A 9806-nucleotide genomic window follows, 5' to 3' on the forward strand; every position below is an offset into this window, starting at 1 on the left:
GTATAAAATGAATAATTGCAAACAGTGTGAAAGTAATGGTCATTTCTACCTTCCGGGAAACCTGGCCTTCACCCTAGGGCCTGCTTCCACCAGGTCGAGTAGTTACGGCCTTAGAACTCAACGCCAGAAGCATAAAATACAATATAAATATAACAACTCTTCCATCGTATAGAACGAATAATAGCAACCAGTGTGAAAGTTATGGTCATTTCTACGTTCCGGGCAACCTACGCTTCACTCTAGGGCGTTGCTCCACCAGATCGAATAGTTAGGGACTAAGAAGTGAACGCCCGTAGCATGAAATGCGCTAAATATACAAGAGTTTTTCCATCGTATAACAGGAATAATTGCAACCAGTGTGAAAGTGATGGTCATTTCTACGTTCCGGGCGACCTAGTCTTCAGTCTGGGGCGTTGTTCCACCAGATCGAGTAGTTAGGGCCTAAGAAGACAACGCCAGAAGCATAAAATACAATATAAATATAACAGTTTTTCCATCGTATAAAACGAATAATTGCAACCAGTGTGAAGGTTATGGACATTTCTACCATCCGAGCAACCTAGGCTTCACTCGAGGGCGTTGCTCCATCAGATCGAATAGTTAGGGCCTTAGAAGTCAACGCCAGGAGCATAAAATACAATAAAAATACAACAGTTTTTCCATCGTATAACAGGAATGATTGCAACCAGTGTGAATGTAATGGTCATTTCTACGTTCCGGGCAACCTACGTTTCACTCCAGGGCGTTGCTCCACCAGACCGAATAGTTAAGTCCTTAGAAGTAAACGCCAGAAGCATTAAATACGATATAGATACAACAGCTTTTCCATCGTATAAAAGGAATACTTGCAAACCGTGTGAAAGTAGTGGTCATTTCTACGTTCCGCGCAAGCTAGGCTTAACCCTAGGCCGTTGTTCCACCAGATCGAATAGTTAGGGCCTAAGAAGTGAACGCCAGAAGCATTAAATACAATAAAAATACAACCGTTCTTCCATCGTATAACAGGAATGATTGCAACCAGTGTGAATATAATGGTCACTTCTACGTTCCGGGCAACCTACGTTTCACTCTATGGCGTTGCTCCACCAGATCGAATAGTTAGGGCCTAAGAATTCAACGCCAGGAGCATAAAATACGATATAAATACAACAGCTCTTCCATCGTATAAAACGAGTAATTGCAACCAGTGTGAAAGTTATGGTTATTTCTGCGTTTCGGGCAACCTAGGCTTCACTCGAGGGCGTTGATCCATCAGATCGAATAGTTAGGGCCTTAGAAGTCAACGCCAGAAGCATAAAATACAATAAAGATGAAACAGTTATTCCATCGTATAACAGGAATAACTGCAACCAGTGTGAAAGTAATGGTCATTTCTACGTTCCGAGCATCCTAGGCTTCACTCCAGGGCGTTGTTCAACCAGATCGAATGGTTAGGGCCGAAGGAATCAAGGCCAGAAGCATAATATACAATATAAATATAAAAGTTTTTCCATCGTATAGAACGAATAATAGCAACCAGTGTGAAAGTTATGGTCATTTCTACGTTCCGGGCAACGTAAGCTTTACTCTACGGCGTCGTTCCACCAGATCGTATAGTTATGGCCTAAGAAGTCAACGCCAGACGCATAAAATATAATATAAATATAACAGTTTTTGCATCGCATAAAACGGATAATTGCATCCAGCGTGAAAGTAACGGACATTTCTACGTTCCGGGCAACCTAGTCTTCACTCTAGGGCGTTGCCCCACCACATCGAATAGCTACAGCCTTAGAAGTCAACGCCAGAAGCATAAAATACAATATAAATACAACCGTTTTTCCATTGTATAAAACGAATAATTGCATCCAGTGTGAAAGTTATGGTCATTTCTACGTTCCGGGCAACATAGGCTTCACTCTTGGACGATGCCCCACCAGATCGAATAGCAAGGGCCTTAGAAGTCAACGCCCGAAACATAAAATACAGTATAAATACAACAGTTTTTCCATTGTATAAAACGAATAATGGCAACCAGTGTAAAAGTAATGGTCATTTCTACGTTCCGGGCAACCTAGGCGTCACTCTAGGGCGTTGCTCCACCACATCGAATAGCTACGGCCTTAGAAGTCAACGCCAGAAGCATAAAATACAATATAAATACAACAGCATTTCCATCGTATAAAATGAATAATTGCAAACAGTGTGAAAGTAATGGTCATTTCTACGTTCCGGGCAACCTAGGCTTCATTCTATGCGTTGCTCCACCCGATCGAATAGCTAGGGACTTAGAATTCAACGCTAAAAGCATAAAGTACAATAAAGAAGCAACAGTTTTTCCATCGTATAACAGGAATAATTGCAACCAGTGTGAAGGTAACGGTCTGTCCTACGTTCCGGGTAACCTAGGCTTCACTCCAGGGCGTTGATCCATCAGATCGAATAGTTAGGGCCTTAGAAGTCAACGCCAGAAGCATAAAATACAATAAAGATGAAACAGTTATTCCATCGTATAACAGGAATAACTGCAACCAGTGTGAAAGTAATGGTCATTTCTACGTTCCGAGCATCCTAGGCTTCACTCCAGGGCGTTGTTCAACCAGATCGAATGGTTAGGGCCGAAGGAATCAAGGCCAGAAGCATAATATACAATATAAATATAAAAGTTTTTCCATCGTATAGAACGAATAATAGCAACCAGTGTGAAAGTTATGGTCATTTCTACGTTCCGGGCAACGTAAGCTTTACTCTACGGCGTCGTTCCACCAGATCGAGTAGTTAGGGCCTAAGAAGACAACGCCAGAAGCATAAAATACAATATAAATATAACAGTTTTTCCATCGTATAAAACGAATAATTGCAACCAGTGTGAAGGTTATGGACATTTCTACCATCCGAGCAACCTAGGCTTCACTCGAGGGCGTTGCTCCATCAGATCGAATAGTTAGGGCCTTAGAAGTCAACGCCAGGAGCATAAAATACAATAAAAATACAACAGTTTTTCCATCGTATAACAGGAATGATTGCAACCAGTGTGAATGTAATGGTCATTTCTACGTTCCGGGCAACCTACGTTTCACTCCAGGGCGTTGCTCCACCAGACCGAATAGTTAAGTCCTTAGAAGTAAACGCCAGAAGCATTAAATACGATATAGATACAACAGCTTTTCCATCGTATAAAAGGAATACTTGCAAACCGTGTGAAAGTAGTGGTCATTTCTACGTTCCGCGCAAGCTAGGCTTAACCCTAGGCCGTTGTTCCACCAGATCGAATAGTTAGGGCGTAAGAAGTGAACGCCAGAAGCATTAAATACAATAAAAATACAACCGTTCTTCCATCGTATAACAGGAATGATTGCAACCAGTGTGAATATAATGGTCACTTCTACGTTCCGGGCAACCTACGTTTCACTCTATGGCGTTGCTCCACCAGATCGAATAGTTAGGGCCTAAGAATTCAACGCCAGGAGCATAAAATACGATATAAATACAACAGCTCTTCCATCGTATAAAACGAGTAATTGCAACCAGTGTGAAAGTTATGGTTATTTCTGCGTTTCGGGCAACCTAGGCTTCACTCGAGGGCGTTGATCCATCAGATCGAATAGTTAGGGCCTTAGAAGTCAACGCCAGAAGCATAAAATACAATAAAGATGAAACAGTTATTCCATCGTATAACAGGAATAACTGCAACCAGTGTGAAAGTAATGGTCATTTCTACGTTCCGAGCATCCTAGGCTTCACTCCAGGGCGTTGTTCAACCAGATCGAATGGTTAGGGCCGAAGGAATCAAGGCCAGAAGCATAATATACAATATAAATATAAAAGTTTTTCCATCGTATAGAACGAATAATAGCAACCAGTGTGAAAGTTATGGTCATTTCTACGTTCCGGGCAACGTAAGCTTTACTCTACGGCGTCGTTCCACCAGATCGTATAGTTATGGCCTAAGAAGTCAACGCCAGACGCATAAAATATAATATAAATATAACAGTTTTTGCATCGCATAAAACGGATAATTGCATCCAGCGTGAAAGTAACGGACATTTCTACGTTCCGGGCAACCTAGTCTTCACTCTAGGGCGTTGCCCCACCACATCGAATAGCTACAGCCTTAGAAGTCAACGCCAGAAGCATAAAATACAATATAAATACAACCGTTTTTCCATTGTATAAAACGAATAATTGCATCCAGTGTGAAAGTTATGGTCATTTCTACGTTCCGGGCAACATAGGCTTCACTCTTGGACGATGCCCCACCAGATCGAATAGCAAGGGCCTTAGAAGTCAACGCCCGAAACATAAAATACAGTATAAATACAACAGTTTTTCCATTGTATAAAACGAATAATGGCAACCAGTGTAAATGTAATGGTCATTTCTACGTTCCGGGCAACCTAGGCGTCACTCTAGGGCGTTGCTCCACCACATCGAATAGCTACGGCCTTAGAAGTCAACGCCAGAAGCATAAAATACAATATAAATACAACAGCATTTCCATCGTATAAAATGAATAATTGCAAACAGTGTGAAAGTAATGGTCATTTCTACGTTCCGGGCAACCTAGGCTTCATTCTATGCGTTGCTCCACCCGATCGAATAGCTAGGGACTTAGAATTCAACGCTAAAAGCATAAAGTACAATAAAGAAGCAACAGTTTTTCCATCGTATAACAGGAATAATTGCAACCAGTGTGAAGGTAACGGTCTGTCCTAAGTTCCGGGTAACCTAGGCTTCACTCCAGGGCGTTGATCCATCAGATCGAATAGTTAGGGCCTTAGAAGTCAACGCCAGAAGCATAAAATACAATAAAGATGAAACAGTTATTCCATCGTATAACAGGAATAACTGCAACCAGTGTGAAAGTAATGGTCATTTCTACGTTCCGAGCATCCTAGGCTTCACTCCAGGGCGTTGTTCAACCAGATCGAATGGTTAGGGCCGAAGGAATCAAGGCCAGAAGCATAATATACAATATAAATATAAAAGTTTTTCCATCGTATAGAACGAATAATAGCAACCAGTGTGAAAGTTATGGTCATTTCTACGTTCCGGGCAACGTAAGCTTTACTCTACGGCGTCGTTCCACCAGATCGTATAGTTATGGCCTAAGAAGTCAACGCCAGACGCATAAAATATAATATAAATATAACAGTTTTTGCATCGCATAAAACGGATAATTGCATCCAGCGTGAAAGTAACGGACATTTCTACGTTCCGGGCAACCTAGTATTCACTCTAGGGCGTTGCCCCACCACATCGAATAGCTACAGCCTTAGAAGTCAACGCCAGAAGCATAAAATACAATATAAATACAACCGTTTTTCCATTGTATAAAACGAATAATTGCATCCAGTGTGAAAGTTATGGTCATTTCTACGTTCCGGGCAACATAGGCTTCACTCTTGGACGATGCCCCACCAGATCGAATAGCAAGGACCTTAGAAGTCGAAGCCAGAAGCGGAAAATACAATAAAAATGCAACAGGTTTTCCAACGTATAAAGCGAATAATTGTAACCAGTGTGAATGTTATGGTCATTAATACGTTCCGGGCAACCTAGGCTTCACTCTAGGGCGTTGATCCACCAGATCCAATAGCTAGGGCCTAACAATTCAACGCCAGAAGCATAATGTACAATGAAAATACAACAGTTTTTTCATCGTATAAAACGGATAATTGCAACAAGCGTGAAGGTAATGGTCAGTTCTACGTTTCGGGCAATCTAGGATTCACTCTAGGGCGTTGCTGCACCAGATCGTATAGTTAGGGCCTAAGAAGTCAACGCCTGAAGCATAAAATACAATATAAATACAACAGCTTTTCCATCGTATAAAACGAATAATTGCAACCAGTGTGAAAGTTATGGTCACTTCTACGTTCAGGTCAACCTTGGCTTCACTCTAGGGCGTTGCTCCGCCAGCTCGAATAGTTAGGGCCTTAGAAGTCAACGCCAGAAGCATAAGATACAATATAAATACAACAGTTTTTCCATTGTATAACAGGAATAATTGCAACCCGTGTGGAAGTTATGGTCATTTCTACGTTCCGGGCAACCTAGGCTTCATCCTGTGGTGATGCTCCACCAGCTTGTATGGTTAGGGCCTTAGAAGTCAACTCCCGAAGCATAAAATACAATAAAAATACCATAGTTTTTACATCCTATAACAGGAATAATTGCATCCAGTGTGAAATTTATGGACATTTCTACATTCCGAGCAACCTAGTCTTCACTCTAGGGCGTTGCTCCACCAGATCGAATAGTTAGGGCCTTAGAAGTCAACGTCAGAAGCATAAAATACAATAAAACTACAACAGTTATTCCATCGTATAACAGGAATAACAGCAACCAGTGTGAAAGTAATGGTCATTTCTACGTTCCGAGCATCCTAGGCTTCACTCCAGGGCGTTGTCCAACCAGATCGAATAGTTATGGCCGAAGGAATCAAGGCCAGAAGCATAATATAGAATATAAATATAACAGTTTTTCCATCGTATAGAACGAATAATAGCAACCAGTGTGAAAGTTATGGTCATTTCTACGTTCCGGGCAACGTAGGCTTTACTCTACGGCGTCGTTCCACCAGATCGAATAGTTAGGGCCTAAGAAGTCAACGCCAGACGCATAAAATATAATCTAAATGTAACAGTTTTTGCATCGTATAAAAGGAATAATAGCAACCAGTGTGAAAGTTATGGTCATTTCTACGTCCCGGGCCACCTAGGCCTCACTCTAGGGCGTTGCTCCACCAGATTGAATAGTTAGGGCCTTAGAAGTCAACGCCAGAAGCATAAAATACAATAAAAATACAACAGTTTTGCCATCGTATAAAACGAATAATTGCAACCAGTGTGAAAGTAATGGTCATTTCTACGTTCCGGCAACCTAGTCTTCACTCTAGGGCGTTGCCCCACCACATCGAATAGCTACAGCCTTAGAAGTCAACGCCAGAAGCATAAAATACAATATAAATACAACCGTTTTTCCATTGTATAAAACGAATAATCGCAACCAGTGTGAAAGTTATGGTCACTTCTACGTTCCGGGCAACATAGGCTTCACTCTTGGACGATGCCCCACCAGATCGAATAGCTAGGACCTTAGAAGTCGAAGCCAGAAGCGGAAAATACAATAAAAATGCAACAGTTTTTCCAACGTATAAAACGAAAAATTGTAGCCAGTGTGAATGTTATGGTCATTTCTACGTTCCGGGCAACCTAGGCTTCACTCTAGGGCGTTGCTCCACCAGATCGAATAGCTAGGGACTTAGAATTCAACGCTAAAAGCATAAAGTACAATAAAGATGCAGCAGTTTTTCCATCGTATAACAGGAATGATTGCAACCAGTGTGAAGGTAACGGTCTGTCCTACGTTCCGGGCAACCTAGGCCTCACTCCAGGGCGCTGCTAAACCAGATCGAATAGATAGGACCTTAGAAGTGAACGCCCGAAGCATAAAGTACAAAATAAGTATAACAGTTTTTCCAACGTATAAAACGAAAAATTGTAGCCAGTGTGAATGTTATGGTCATTTCTACGTTCCAGGCAACCTAGGTTTCACTCCAGGGCGTTGCTATACCAGATCGAATAGATAGGACCTTAGAAGTCAACGCCCGAAGCATAAACTACATAATAAATAGAACAGATTTTCCATTGTATAAAACGAATAATAGCAACCAGTGTGAAAGTTATGGTCATTTCTACGTTCCGGGCAACCTAGGCGTCACTCTAGGGTGTTGCTCCACCACATCGAATAGCTACGGCCTTAGAAGTCAACGCCAGAAGCATAAAATACAATATAAATACAACAGCATTTCCATCGTATAAAATGAATAATTGCAAACAGTATGAAAGTAATGGTCATTTCTACCTTCCGGGAAACCTGGCCTTCACCCTAGGGCCTGCTTCCACCAGGTCGAATAGTTACGGCCTTAGAACTCAACGCCAGAAGCATAAAATACAATATAAATATAACAACTCTTCCATCGTATAGAACGAATAATAGCAACCAGTGTGAAAGTTATGGTCATTTCTACGTTCCGGGCAACCTACGCTTCACTCTAGGGCGTTGCTCCACCAGATCGAATAGTTAGGGACTAAGAAGTGAACGCCCGTAGCATGAAATGCGCTAAATATACAAGAGTTTTTCCATCGTATAACAGGAATAATTGCAACCAGTGTGAAAGTGATGGTCATTTCTACGTTCCGGGCGACCTAGTCTTCAGTCTGGGGCGTTGTTCCACCAGATCGAGTAGTTAGGGCCTAAGAAGACAACGCCAGAAGCATAAAATACAATATAAATATAACAGTTTTTCCATCGTATAAAACGAATAATTGCAACCAGTGTGAAGGTTATGGACATTTCTACCATCCGAGCAACCTAGGCTTCACTCGAGGGCGTTGCTCCATCAGATCGAATAGTTAGGGCCTTAGAAGTCAACGCCAGGAGCATAAAATACAATAAAAATACAACAGTTTTTCCATCGTATAACAGGAATGATTGCAACCAGTGTGAATGTAATGGTCATTTCTACGTTCCGGGCAACCTACGTTTCACTCCAGGGCGTTGCTCCACCAGACCGAATAGTTAAGTCCTTAGAAGTAAACGCCAGAAGCATTAAATACGATATAGATACAACAGCTTTTCCATCGTATAAAAGGAATACTTGCAAACCGTGTGAAAGTAGTGGTCATTTCTACGTTCCGCGCAAGCTAGGCTTAACCCTAGGCCGTTGTTCCACCAGATCGAATAGTTAGGGCCTAAGAAGTGAACGCCAGAAGCATTAAATACAATAAAAATACAACCGTTCTTCCATCGTATAACAGGAATGATTGCAACCAGTGTGAATATAATGGTCACTTCTACGTTCCGGGCAACCTACGTTTCACTCTATGGCGTTGCTCCACCAGATCGAATAGTTAGGGCCTAAGAATTCAACGCCAGGAGCATAAAATACGATATAAATACAACAGCTCTTCCATCGTATAAAACGAGTAATTGCAACCAGTGTGAAAGTTATGGTTATTTCTGCGTTTCGGGCAACCTAGGCTTCACTCGAGGGCGTTGATCCATCAGATCGAATAGTTAGGGCCTTAGAAGTCAACGCCAGAAGCATAAAATACAATAAAGATGAAACAGTTATTCCATCGTATAACAGGAATAACTGCAACCAGTGTGAAAGTAATGGTCATTTCTACGTTCCGAGCATCCTAGGCTTCACTCCAGGGCGTTGTTCAACCAGATCGAATGGTTAGGGCCGAAGGAATCAAGGCCAGAAGCATAATATACAATATAAATATAAAAGTTTTTCCATCGTATAGAACGAATAATAGCAACCAGTGTGAAAGTTATGGTCATTTCTACGTTCCGGGCAACGTAAGCTTTACTCTACGGCGTCGTTCCACCAGATCGTATAGTTATGGCCTAAGAAGTCAACGCCAGACGCATAAAATATAATATAAATATAACAGTTTTTGCATCGCATAAAACGGATAATTGCATCCAGCGTGAAAGTAACGGACATTTCTACGTTCCGGGCAACCTAGTCTTCACTCTAGGGCGTTGCCCCACCACATCGAATAGCTACAGCCTTAGAAGTCAACGCCAGAAGCATAAAATACAATATAAATACAACCGTTTTTCCATTGTATAAAACGAATAATTGCATCCAGTGTGAAAGTTATGGTCATTTCTACGTTCCGGGCAACATAGGCTTCACTCTTGGACGATGCCCCACCAGATCGAATAGCAAGGGCCTTAGAAGTCGAAGCCAGAAGCGGAAAATACAATAAAAATGCAACAGGTTTTCCAACGTATAAAGCGAATAA

Source organism: Calliopsis andreniformis, unplaced genomic scaffold, assembly GCF_051401765.1.
Source record: "Calliopsis andreniformis isolate RMS-2024a unplaced genomic scaffold, iyCalAndr_principal scaffold0025, whole genome shotgun sequence".
Classification (NCBI taxonomy): domain Eukaryota; kingdom Metazoa; phylum Arthropoda; class Insecta; order Hymenoptera; family Andrenidae; genus Calliopsis; species Calliopsis andreniformis.